We start from the raw sequence: 12,383 nt of genomic DNA, 5'->3' as shown, positions 1-12,383 counted from the left end.
TTGGACACAACATGTATACTTGGTGTTATGTTCCTGTTCATATTTTTTGAACTTAAAAGTTGACAGACAACCTTTATTACCAATAATATGTAATGTACTTTACAATGTTCCTGACATATATTTCAGCTTCTTGGATTTTTTTTTTTCATCTGACCTTCAGATATGAAAGGCAGAGTGATTTAACACCTGTTTAGATTTGTCATCCATGTGACGAAATGAAAAGTATGCTGTTTGCAATAAACTTTGCATAAACTAGTTAATTTGCATTTAATTTTAATGGTTCAAAGAATGTCAGGCAAAATGGTCGGCCCTCACGCATGTTCACTTCATCAAATCTGGCCCTCTTTGAAAAAAGTTTGGACACCCCTGGTCTAAGCATTCTGTATATAGGATACCTAAACCTGTATCTCAGGGCTGCTTTCACTCTTGGAAGTGACAGCCTGCATGCATGCATCATAAAGTTTTTCCTTCTAGATTTCTCTCCTGCCTCACTGATTTGATTTGACCTCCGGCCTCGGACCCTTCTGGGGGCTCTGTACCCCAGGGGAGTGAGATTTCCCCCTCAATTTGGTGTCAGAAGTGGGATGGCTTGGAACTCCAGTTGGAAAGGCTGATGACGGGGAATGGGAATGGACTACAGTGCGCATCTGGAGGGTAAGGGATCCATTTAAAATCCCCCAGCCCGCCTCCCTGTTCTCATCACCAGCTGGACCGGCTGACGGTAAGAGTCATCTTTTGCTTAAAAATTTTTTTGTTAAGAGGCTTGAGGGAAATTTAAAACGAAAACACTGGGTATAGCCAAATAGGGGTTGGATTTTGTTGTTGTTGTTGTTGCTGACTGATTGGTGGCGAGTCCAAGCACATGGTTTTGAGTGAGTGAAGTCCGGAAGGGGACTGCAGCCGCACCAGTGCTGTCAGTGTCACTGCACAGCTGCTGAAAGCAAGGGTGGTTTCCCCTGGCACATAAGGAGTGTGAGTGAAGCTGACAGTTTGTGTGGACTCCCACACTATCCTTGGAGAGTTAGAGAGCAACAAACCCCGTTGCCAGCTTTGTCCACATATTCATTCTGCTGATACCATTATTGGACCTAACCAAGTGAGTTATAAGATCAAGAACACATATTCCTGTGCATCCAGAAATATAATCTATGCTATCATGTGCCGAAAGTGTCCGTCTGCTATGTACATTGGACAAACATCTCAGACACTTCGCCAAAGGATTAATGCCCACAAAACAGATATCAGACAAGATCACAAAGAGAAAACAGTTTCTTGCCATTTTAACCAGAAAGGACACTCTCTCAATGACTTAACCACCTGCATTCTGCTACAAAGACCTTTTACATCTGCACTTGAAAGGGAATCCTCTGAACTGTCATTCATGTTAAAATTCGACACTTTCCAAAAGGACTCAACAAACATTTGAACTATCTCACCCATTACCAAGATAGTTTCCCCAATTATCACCTGTAATACCATTAACTCACAAACATCCCACTCTCCCTACCTCTAATATCATCAATTCACAGACACTTACCTTCCTTCCTCCCCCCCCCCCCCGCATCCCCCTCCTGTTCTGCAATGTGATTTGTCCTTTTCATATTTGTTCTTTTTTTTTTTAATTGTATCCTTTGGTATATATGGTTGTGACTACTTTCTTCCACTATTTGATCTGAGGAAGTGGGTCTGGCCCACGAAAGCTCATCATCTAATAAACCATCTTGTTAGTCTTTAAAGTGCTACATTGTCCTGCATTTTGCTTCAGCTACCCCAGACTAACACGGCTACATCTCTATCACTATCCTTGGAGAGGGTAGTGTTGCTGGACGCCTGTGCTATCCTTGGAGAGGGTAGTACTGTTGGGCTCCTGCGCTGTCCTTGGACAGGACAGTGCTAACATGGATAAGATTGCTCCCTCAAGTCTGTCTCCGACTGAGGGGAAAGGTTTCTCACAGCCTGGGACTCCCTTGTCTCAGATGATCAGTCAGCTAGGTATTGTCTGCAGGTTTGAAACTAAGGAGACTTAAGACATTATTGAGCATTTGGAATGGCTATACTCAGGGGAATTCCCAGAATAATGGCAACTAAGTTTTGATTTAACTAAGCTTGCTTATCTTAGAGTTTTCCTCGAGGAAAAACATCCTAACCAGATGGAATATTGGTGCCTCTGGGAGGATGTGGCAGTTAAAAAAAAAAAAAAAAAAAGAATCAGAGCATTATGGCTAGCCAAAAAGATTCTATTGAAAAGCTGCAGCAAAAATTGGCTACTCTAAAGAAACAGCTTGATTCCCCAGATGTGCCATCTGCACCCCCACCCCGCTTTGGACCCTTGTCAGCTGAACATTCTTTCCTGTTATCTCCCTGTTCTCCTGTAAACCTTATGGGACGTGACTTGTTGTGTAAATTGGGTGCAAACCTTCTCTGTAGAGAGGAAGGGATATTTGTTGACCTTTCCCCCTATCAGGCTCCAAATTTGATGGCATTACTACTCTCAGAGGAATCTGATGAGACCTCAGGACATACACCCCTCCTGGACCTCTCAGATGTCCTAGAGACATTGTGGGCAGCCCATGTGAATGAAGTGGGGTTGCTAGCCTCTGCAACACCTGTGCAAATAACATACAGACACAACAAGCCTTTCTCAAGGGTAGCCCTGTATCTATTGGCTAGGGAGGCACAAGAGGGCATTAAGCCTGTAATCTCTTCCCTCCTTGAACAAGGGATACTTGTTTATACAACTTCACCATGTAATACACCTATACTACCTGTGAAAAAGCAAATCTATAGATTTGTAGAAGACCTAAGAGCCATTAATAAGTTTGTAATCCCTAGATTTCCAGTAGTACCTAACCTGGTTTTCTGTAATAGATTTATGTTCTGCCTTCTTTTCTATTCCAGTGCATAAGAATTCCCAATGTCTCTTTTTGCCTTTTCCTTTCAGGGTCATCAATTAACCTGAACATGTTTTCCCCAAAGCAATTGTAAAAGCCCTACTCTGTTTTCTCAGTTTTTAAAAAAGCTGACCTTAATTCTCTCTCTCTTCCCTGCAGTTCTGTGTTGATTCAGTATGTTGATGATGTGCTAATTGCTAGTAACACTGAGGAAGGATGTAAAACTGATACCTCGTATGTGTTAAAGTGTCTTGCTAATAAGGGTCACAAGGCTTCCAAAGCCAAATTGCAATTTGTAAAACAAAGAGTTCAGTACTTGGGACATTTACTTGCTGCAGGATATTGCAGACAATGGATTCCTAACTATTCTGAACTCACCAGACCCCTTAATATCCTACTCTTAGACTCAGCTCCTGACCCAGTGACCTGGTCCCCAGAATGAGAATCTGCTTTCCTTTCCCTTAAAACTCTTCTCTCATAGCCCCCCACTCTAGGCTTACCTAATTATAGCAAGACCTTTACTCTATTTTGTCATGTACAGGATGGAATTGCAGCTGGAGTTCTCTGTCAACCCCTTGGACCCACACCTTGTCCAGTAGCTTATTTTTCTGCAACACTGGACTCAGTAGGCCGTGCATTCCCACCTTGCCTAATGGCAGTTGCAGCTACTGCTGACCTTACTGGTCCCTCATGCTGACAAACCCTGTATGAGAATGTTATCCTCTCTTCCCCAGATGTGGTAATTCAAAGATGTAATGTACTTAACCCAGCTACTCTTTCTCCTTTACCCTCTACTGGTAAAGCACATACCCATAACTGTGAAGAATTGCTTGAGCACTGTGTAAAGCCTCCCCAAGATTTGTCTGATCAACTGCTGGAAAATGCAGATCTTGTATTGTACACTGATGGCTCATGTAAAAGAAATTCAGTTGGTAAAGTAGAGGCTGGGTATGCAGTGGTCTCAGATAATGATGTTTTAGAGGCCTTTTCTCTTCCAGGAATCAAAATCAGCTCAGGCTGCTGAGCTCATCGCTTTAATTCGTGCTTGCCTTTTAGCGTCCGGACAGTCTGCTGCCATTTATACTGATTCAAAGTATGCTTTCTCTGTCTGTCATGCCACAGGACACATTTGGAAACAATGAGGTTTCCTTACCTCTTCTGGCTCTGCTATCTCTCATGGTCCCCTTATCTCCCAACTCCTTGATGCTATTCAGCTACCCACATCCCTCTCTATTACCCATTGCCCGGCCCACACAGGTGCCACTGATCCTGTTTCTCTGGGTAATGGGAGTGCTGATGCAGTGGCCAGACATGCAGCAGCACATGGACCTCTGACTCCCTTTCAGATTCTGGTCTCTCTTTCTCTCCCTGTTTCTTTGCAGGACCTGATAGAACTACAGCAAGCTACTCACCCTGCAGAGAAAACCCTTTGGGAGAAAGCAGGCTGCTCCTTATCCCCAGCTGGGATAATGGTTGCGCCTAATGGCCGCCCAGTCGCCCCAAGATCTCTCACACGGCAGCTTGCTCAGGTGTCTCATCAAATGACACACATGAGCAAAAGGGGGGTGGCCTCACAGATCCCAAAACAATGGTACGCCCCAGGCGTGCACCTAGAAGCTGTCAAGAATATCTAATTCATGTGTGATTTGTAAGCAGTTTAATGTTGCAGGAGGCCCACAGGCTAGCAGCCACACAGAAAGAAGAAACCTAGACATAAAATGACGGTTAGGAGAGCTTGCACGTGCAGGTAAAGGAAGCCCTCCCAGTACCTACTGATGTACCGTGCCACAACATCCAACCAGGCGACTACGTGTTCGTGAAGAACATCGCAGAAAGAATTCCCGACAGCCCGGTGGGAAGGACCGTTCCAAGTGCTGCTCATCACCCACACAGCAGTAAAGGTGAAGGAGGGCCCCTCGTGGATCCACGCAAGTCATGTACGCCGAACTGCAGATCCAGCAGAGCTGATTGACCCCGTCACCCAGGACCCCTCCCTGGAGGAATCACCTGAGGACGAGGTTCAGCGGACCGAGGCGGCAGACTCTCAAACCAGACTGTTACCAAACCGGCCTCCACCAGGAGCTTCGAGATACAACCTGAGAGGTAGGACTGTACCAGCAAAGACCTACAGGTGAGCCTGGCGCCCTGTAGCTCTCACAAAGGGGAATCCATTCCAGTATTGAGTGAACTAAGAGACTACGAAATCTCGAAGAGTGCCAGCAGAGGCAAGCCAAACAATACTAACTGATTAAGCTTAGTTAAAGAGACTGCTTTGCTAGGTGCTAGCTAATTACTATATTATTATTATTATTATTATAATTATTATCCTTTCTACTTTAGAAATTTAAGATACTATAATAGGATGAGGATTGTTTTCCTTCTTTTAGTAGTCAGAATAGCCTTAGTATATAGCTTTCCCCACCCTTATCGGGAAGCCCTGCAGAAGGTTGAGTCCCTCACCAATACAAGTGACTGTTGGATATGTGAACAGCTTATCAAAGGTTTTAAAAGCCTTTTACACTGTGCCAGGAGCACATAGTCATGGGGGGAACAGGCAGATTTGGCATAAAAGTCTAAGTGCCTCAGGGATTCCCCTTACTCAAGCATTACATCCATCAGGGACTGTTTTCATTGTGTTTTGAAAGCAATATTGGCACTGGTAAAGATCTGGGGGTGAATGGGCAGTGGGTCATTTACCCAACTGATAAAGAAAACCTCCCTCTCAGATGAGAATTCATCCTAGCAAAAGAAGAATACCTAAGAATGTCCAGAATAAACTTTGAGTAATACTCCAATAGGAGTATTAAAGGGGGGAATTGTGGGAGAAAAATCCAATAACTCCAATTGTGTCTAAGGGGGGACTGTGCAGAATTCAAAACTCTCTAAAAGAAAACTGCTGTAAGGGTTAAAAAATTTTCAGGCCTCTCTCCCTGTAACAGAGAGAAATCAAATTAGCTCTAATCAAGACCCTTACAAATGCCTGTCTCAAATTCATGGATACTCCTAGTCTGTCACACATTATCATGTAAACTCTTATCTTTGTCACAGGTTGCCTTGTAAGACCACTCACTCCACATTCTCATGTGCCTTTGTTTTGTAAAACTTACTTCTAGCACTCCTGGGGTGAACAGAAGTCTCAGAGTACTTCTGCTGAGACTTTGATATGTTAAAGAACAACAATCAACAACTGAACTGTCTAAGCATTCTGTATATAGGATTTTCACTCTTGGAAGTGACAGCCTGCATGCATGCATCATAAAGTTTTTCCTTCTAGATTTCTCTCCTGCCTCACTGATTTGATTTGACCTCCAGCCTCGGACCCTTCTGGGGGCTCTGTACCCCAGGGGAACGAGATTTCCCCCTCAAAAGACACAGGCCTATTTCGTTAAAAGCACCTTGAGGCGAGAACCTGCCATTGGCATTGTGCCTTTTTTAGCACCTTTGAGGGAGGAAGGAGACGGAGAAGATGGTTTTAAAACTGCAGAGATGTCAGGAGTTTGGTTTCTGCTGGAGGGCTGGTTGCAGGTCTCCAAGAATCACTCCCGGGAAGGGAGAGGCTGGCAGCTTAGCAAAGTGATTTCTCCTCCGATCTGTTTGTTGGCTTCACTCAGGATCTGGCTCTGGATGTTTGCAAACCTCCGGTCCGTACCTGCCTTGCATCCTCTCTGCACATTTGCCGTGGTGCACCCGTTTGCTTAGAAGCAATCGGAGAGGGGGTTGAAAGTGCAAATTAGGTTGGAGTTGTTGGATTTTACTCCAGAAGGGCAGGGGGGAATTTGATGTGAGCTGTGTTTTGCTCATAATAATAATGTCTTATTTTGATAGAGTCTTTTATCCTTAATGATCCTGAACATTTTTACGGAGTGGGAATCATGGGGGGGGAGGCATTTTTAAGTAGCCGGACCACTGTTCCCTGGAAGCTGTGCGCTTGTGCAGCTGCTCAGGAGAGATTCAAATGCTGCCTGGCTGATGAGCAAAGTGCCCACAGTTAGTTTTTTGTTTTGACTTGTGGTGCACATTGGCACATGCTTTGGGGCACATAATATTATTCCACACGTGGACAGAAAAGATTAGAGCTCAGATTGGTTAGGGCATTGGGTGACACGGTAGGACGGCACCCCTGCGTGGAAGAGTGGGCTAGCCTCTGAATCATGCACGTGGTGAGTCATGCACATTTTTCCCGCTTTTGTGCAAAATCTTGCCGCCTGTCTACACTGGCCACGAGTATTTGTGCAAGAACACTGACATTCTACTATATGAAATCAGTAGCGCAAATACTCTGACGCTCCTGCTCAGGGATAAGTCCTCTTGTGCAAGTGTGCTTGCGCAAGAGGCCAGCGTAGACAGGTAACATCAATTTCTTGCGCAAGAAAGCCCAATGGCTAAAATGGCCATCGGAGCTTTCTTGCGCAAGAGAGCGTTTACACTGGCACGGATGCTTTTGCGCAAAAGCATATCTCTTGCGCAAAGGCACATGCCAGTGTAGACGCTCTCTTACTCAAATACTCTAACGCAAAAACTCTTGCGTTTAGAGTATTTGAGCTAAATCTTGCCAGTCTAGACATAGCCTGAGTGTTTGTGCAGCTGTAACCCACACACTGAGCATGGTTCACTGTCCCATGGAGTGGCACGTAGACCACATGGAATCATAGAACCATAGAACTAGAAGAGACCTCAGATTGTCGTCAAGTCCAGCCCCCTGCTCTAGGCAGGACCAATCCCAACTAAATCAACCCAGCCAGGGCTTTGTCAAGCCGAGATTTAAACACCTCTAGAGATGAAGACTCCACTGCTTCCCTAGGGAACCCAGTCCAGTGCTTCCCCACCCTCCTAGGGTGTGTCTAGACTACATGCCTCCTTCGACGGAGGCATGTAGATTAGCCAGATCGGAAGAGGGAAATGAAGCCGCGATTAAAATAATCGCGGCTTCATTTAAATTTAAATGGCTGCCCCGATCTGCCGATCAGCTGTTTGTCGGCAGATCGGGGCAGTCTGGGCGCGATGCGCCGACAAAGAAGCCTTTCTTCATCGGCACAGGTAAGCCTCGTGAAACCAGGTTTACCTGTGCCGATGAAGAAAGGCTTCTTTGTCGGCGCGTCGCGTCCAGACTGCCCCGATCTGCCGACAAACAGCTGATCGGCAGATCGGGGCAGCCATTTAAATTTAAATGAAGCCGCGATTATTTTAATCGTGGCTTCATTTCCCTCTTCCGATCTGGCTAATCTACATGCCTCCGTCGAAGGAGGCATGTAGTCTAGACACACCCCTAGGGAAATAGTTTTTCCTAATATCCAACCTGGATCTCTCCCACCACAACTTGAGACCATTGCTCCTTGTTCTGCCATCCGTCATTACTGTGAACAGCCTCTCTACATCCTCTTTGGAACCCCCTTCAGGAAGTTGAAGGCTGCTATCAAATCCCCCCTCACTCTTCGCTTCTGCAGACTAAACAGACCCAACTCCCTCAACCTCTCCTCCTAAGTCATATGCTCCAGCCCCCTAATCATTTTGGTTGCCCTCCGCTGGACCCTCTCCAATGCGTCCACATCCTTTTTGTAGTGGGGGACCCAGAACTGGACACAATACTCCAGATGTGGCCTCACCAAAGCCGAATAAAGGGGAATAATAACATCTCTGGATCTGCTGGCAATGCTCCTCTTAATGTAACCTAATATGTCATTAGCCTTCTTGGCTACAAGGACACACTGTTGACTCATATCCAGCTTCTCATCCACTGTAACCCCCAGGTCCTTTTCTGCAGAACTACTACTTAACCGGTTGGTCCCCAGCCTGTAACAATGCTTGGGATTCTTCCGTCCCAAGTGCAGGACTCTACACTTGTCCTTGTTGAACCTCATCAGATTTCTTGTGGCTCAAACCTCCAATTTGTCTAAGTCACTCTGGACCCTATCTCTGCCCTTAAGTGTATCTACCTCTCTCCGTAGCCTAGTGCCATCTGCAAACTTGCCGAGGGTGCGATCCATCCTCTCGTCCAGGTCATTAATAAAGATATTGAACAAAACCGGTCCTAGAACCGAACCTTGGGGCACTCCGCTAGAAACCGACTGCCATCCTGACATCGAGCCATTGATCACTACCCGCTGGGCCCAGCCTTCTAGCCATCTTTCTATCCATCTTACCGTCCATTTATCCAATCCACATTCCCTTAACTTGCTGGCAAGAATATTGTGGGAGACCGTATCAAAAGCCTTGCTAAAGTCAAGGTATATCACATCCACTGACTTTCCCATGTCCACCGAGCCAGTTACCGCATCACAGAAGCTAATCAGATTGGTCAGGAACGACTTGCCCTTTGTGAATCCATGCTGACTATTCCTAATCACTTTCCTCTCATCCAAGTGCCTCAAAATGGATTCCCTGAGGATCCTTTCCATGATTTTTCCAGGAACCGAGGTAAGACTGACCGGCCTATAGTTCCCTGGATCGTCCTTCTTCCCTTTTTTGAAGATGGGCACTACATTTGCCTTTTTCCAGTCATTCGGGATTTCTCCCGATCGCCACGACTTTTCAAAGATAATGGCCAAAGGCTCCTCAATGAGATTTGCCAACTCCCTCAGCAGGAGATAAGAACAAGGCAGCTCTACAGCCTAAGCTGAAAGCGAGATGGCTTTATAGTTCAATCTGTAGCGCCTCCCCCACTAAGCTCTAGAAGTCCCTGGTTTGAATCTGCCTGGTGGCAGTTACACAGGTCCAATGCCACTCAGCTGATTAGTAAAGTGCCCACAGTGAGGTTTGTGTTCCTCCTGGTGGTGCACATTCACATGTGCCTTAGTGCACCTTGAAAAATTTCATGTGCCTGGGAGTGGAGCCAAGCATGCACCACGCGCCCTGGGCCGGCACCGGCATGTGCCGCGCACCCGGGGCTAGCGCTGGCACCCCAGGCAGGGGCTGCCCAGGTGCCGTGTGCCCGGGGCCAGCACCGGCATGTGCTGTGACTCCGGGGCAGGAGCCACCCATGCGCCCAGGGCTGGCACCTGCCGCATGCCCGGGGGAGGGGCCAGCCCAGATTGCTCCGCGGGCGCACATAAATGGCCTGGTGGGCGCCATGGCGCCCGTGGGCACCATGTTGGGGACCACTGATCCTAGCCCACTGTCAGCGCTTCCCTGTCCTTGGTTCTTGTCAGGCAAAGAGAGCAGGTCAGAGTCCACGGGACAGGCAACACAAGGGGTATCAAGATTAACAAGCATGACTACAGCCCTCCATGCTAATAGAGCTTCCTTTTCATAGAATCCTAGAATCCCAGAGCTGGAAGAGACCTCAGGAGTCATCAAGTCCAACCCTCTGCCCAAAGAAGGACCAACCCAACTAAATCAACCCAGCCAGGGCTTGGTCAAACTGGGACTTAAAAACCTCTAGGGATGGAGATTCCACCTCCTCCCTAGGGAACCCAGCCCAGTGCTTCCCCACCCTCCTAGGGAAATAGTTTTTCTTAATATCCAACCTAGACCTCCCCCCCCACCCACCCCCACTGTAACTTAAGACCATTGCTCCTTGTTCTGTCATCTGTCACCACTGAGAACAGTCTCTCTCCATCCTCTTTGAAACCTCCCTTCAGGGAGTTGAAGGCTGCTCTTAAATTCCCCCCCCCCTTCTCTTCTGCAGACTAAACAAACCCAAATCGCTCAGCCTCTCTTGTAAATCATGAGCTTCAGCCCCCTCATCATTTTGGTTGCCCGCCGCTGGACCCTCTCCAATGTGTCCACATCCTTTCTGTAGTGGGGGACCCCCAGAACTGGATGCAATACTCCAGATGTGGCCTTACCAGTGCCGAATAAAGGGGAATAACCACTTCCCTAGATCTGCTGGCAAGGCTCCTACTAATGCACTAATAACGTGTGTGAGCTCTAGTGCCCTGCATCACATCAAAGGCCCATATGTTTTAGCAGGCTCTGCTAAAAGAGAAGCTGCATACCACTCCAATGCACCATTAGTATTGTAACCAAGCATCTCACAATCCCAGCCCCCTGTGAGGCGGGTCTGCTTTTCCAAATGGGAAACTTTAGCCCAGAGTAATGTTCCCTCTAAACTTTTCCATATGTGTGTGGAATAAATGTTGTCATATGCACCAAGGCATGTGCAAATGTGCACCACCAGTAGAAATAAAACCTAGCTCTGGGCCCTTTGCTAATCAACTGGGCAGCACAGCTTACAGGGAACACTGGCCCAGAGATAGTTAGACACCTAACTCTCACCCTGATGCAGTTAGGGTTGCCATATAATTTCACAAAAAATACCGAACATGGCGGGGAAAAAATTGGTTGAGCAAAAAAAATAAAAATAAAAAATAAAGGACCAAAGTTGTTGAACAAAAAAAAAAGAAAAAAAAAAGAGGCACTGTCCGGTATTTTCTGGTTTTATTGGACAGAGGCCACCAATACTGGAGTGTCCAGGCCAATACCGGTCCCAGAGAGGCGGGGGTCAGTCCGATTCCCTAAATGCGGTCACTCATGCAGCCATCGCTACACTCTTCCATCCTCTGGGCATTTAAATACCTGTGAGGCTCTGGGTCCAAATGACTCATCCTAGAGATCTGTCGAAGAGCTGGGAACAAAACCTGGTGTCTTAGGCGGGTTAAACTTAAATGTTTAACTATTGGACCTTCAGGAACAGCAGCTGCACGAATTACAGAAAAATTAAATTGCCACTAGCATAGGATGCTTCAAAGGTGCGGGAAGTAATGTGAAGCTATAACACAGAAGCTATGCAGCTCCCCAGAGCCACAACTTCTGCCTCACAGCCACCCTCACATGCATCCAGGCACTCTCCCATCCTTGTGTAATGGTACCAGTGCATGTTGGTATGAATATACACCAGCCCTAGAGTGCAACATCCCATTCTGGAACAGGTACCTATGCATGAACCCATATCCCCCCCCCCCAGCCATGCACACAGCCCATCTACGCACCCCAGCCATGCACACAGCCCATATACGCACCCCAGCCATGCACACAGCCCATATACCGCCCCCCCCAGCCATGCACACAGCCCATATACCGCCCCCCCAGCCATGCACACAGCCCATCTACGCACCCCAGCCATGCACACAGCCCATATACCGCCCCCCCAGCCATGCACACAGCCCATCTACCCCCCCCAGCCATGCACACAGCCCATATACCGCCCCCCCAGCCATGCACACAGCCCATCTACGCACCCCAGCCATGCACACAGCCCATATACCCCCCCAGCCATGCACACAGCCCATATACCGCCCCCCCAGCCATGCACACAGCCCATCTACCCACCCAGCTGCCCTCACTTCCCTGCGGCTTCACTCTTCCACCTGCTTCTGTATTGCACCCAGCCATTGGCTCAAGGCGCCTCACTCGCATGTAACATTGTCTCCTATTGGCTGAAATGAACACCGGACCCCTTGTAACTTCACTTGGGGGCGGGAGAGGAGGGTCTCGCCGCGCACTTGGATTGGTTGGATTCAGCGCCCTGGGCGGGCCGCGGAGAGGCCCGGGGGC

At 47.6% G+C, this 12,383-nt stretch overlaps 1 long non-coding RNA gene across 1 annotated transcript; it reads left to right on the top strand.

Annotated features, from left to right (window-relative positions):
* The first annotated feature begins 17 nt into the window (after positions 1 to 17).
* Positions 18 to 6,164, top strand: LOC149523167 (uncharacterized). Its single transcript, XR_016347104.1, has 2 exons — positions 18 to 3,596; positions 4,274 to 6,164. It is a non-coding gene; the product is annotated as an uncharacterized LOC149523167 (long non-coding RNA).
* The last annotated feature ends 6,219 nt before the right edge of the window (positions 6,165 to 12,383 follow it).

This window comes from Pelodiscus sinensis, chromosome 18 (assembly GCF_052426305.1).
Source record: "Pelodiscus sinensis isolate ZL-2025 chromosome 18, ASM5242630v1, whole genome shotgun sequence".
In the NCBI taxonomy this organism is placed as follows: domain Eukaryota; kingdom Metazoa; phylum Chordata; order Testudines; family Trionychidae; genus Pelodiscus; species Pelodiscus sinensis.
The sequence above is the reverse complement of the archived record's forward strand: the minus strand, read 5'-3'. Positions and strand labels throughout refer to the sequence as shown.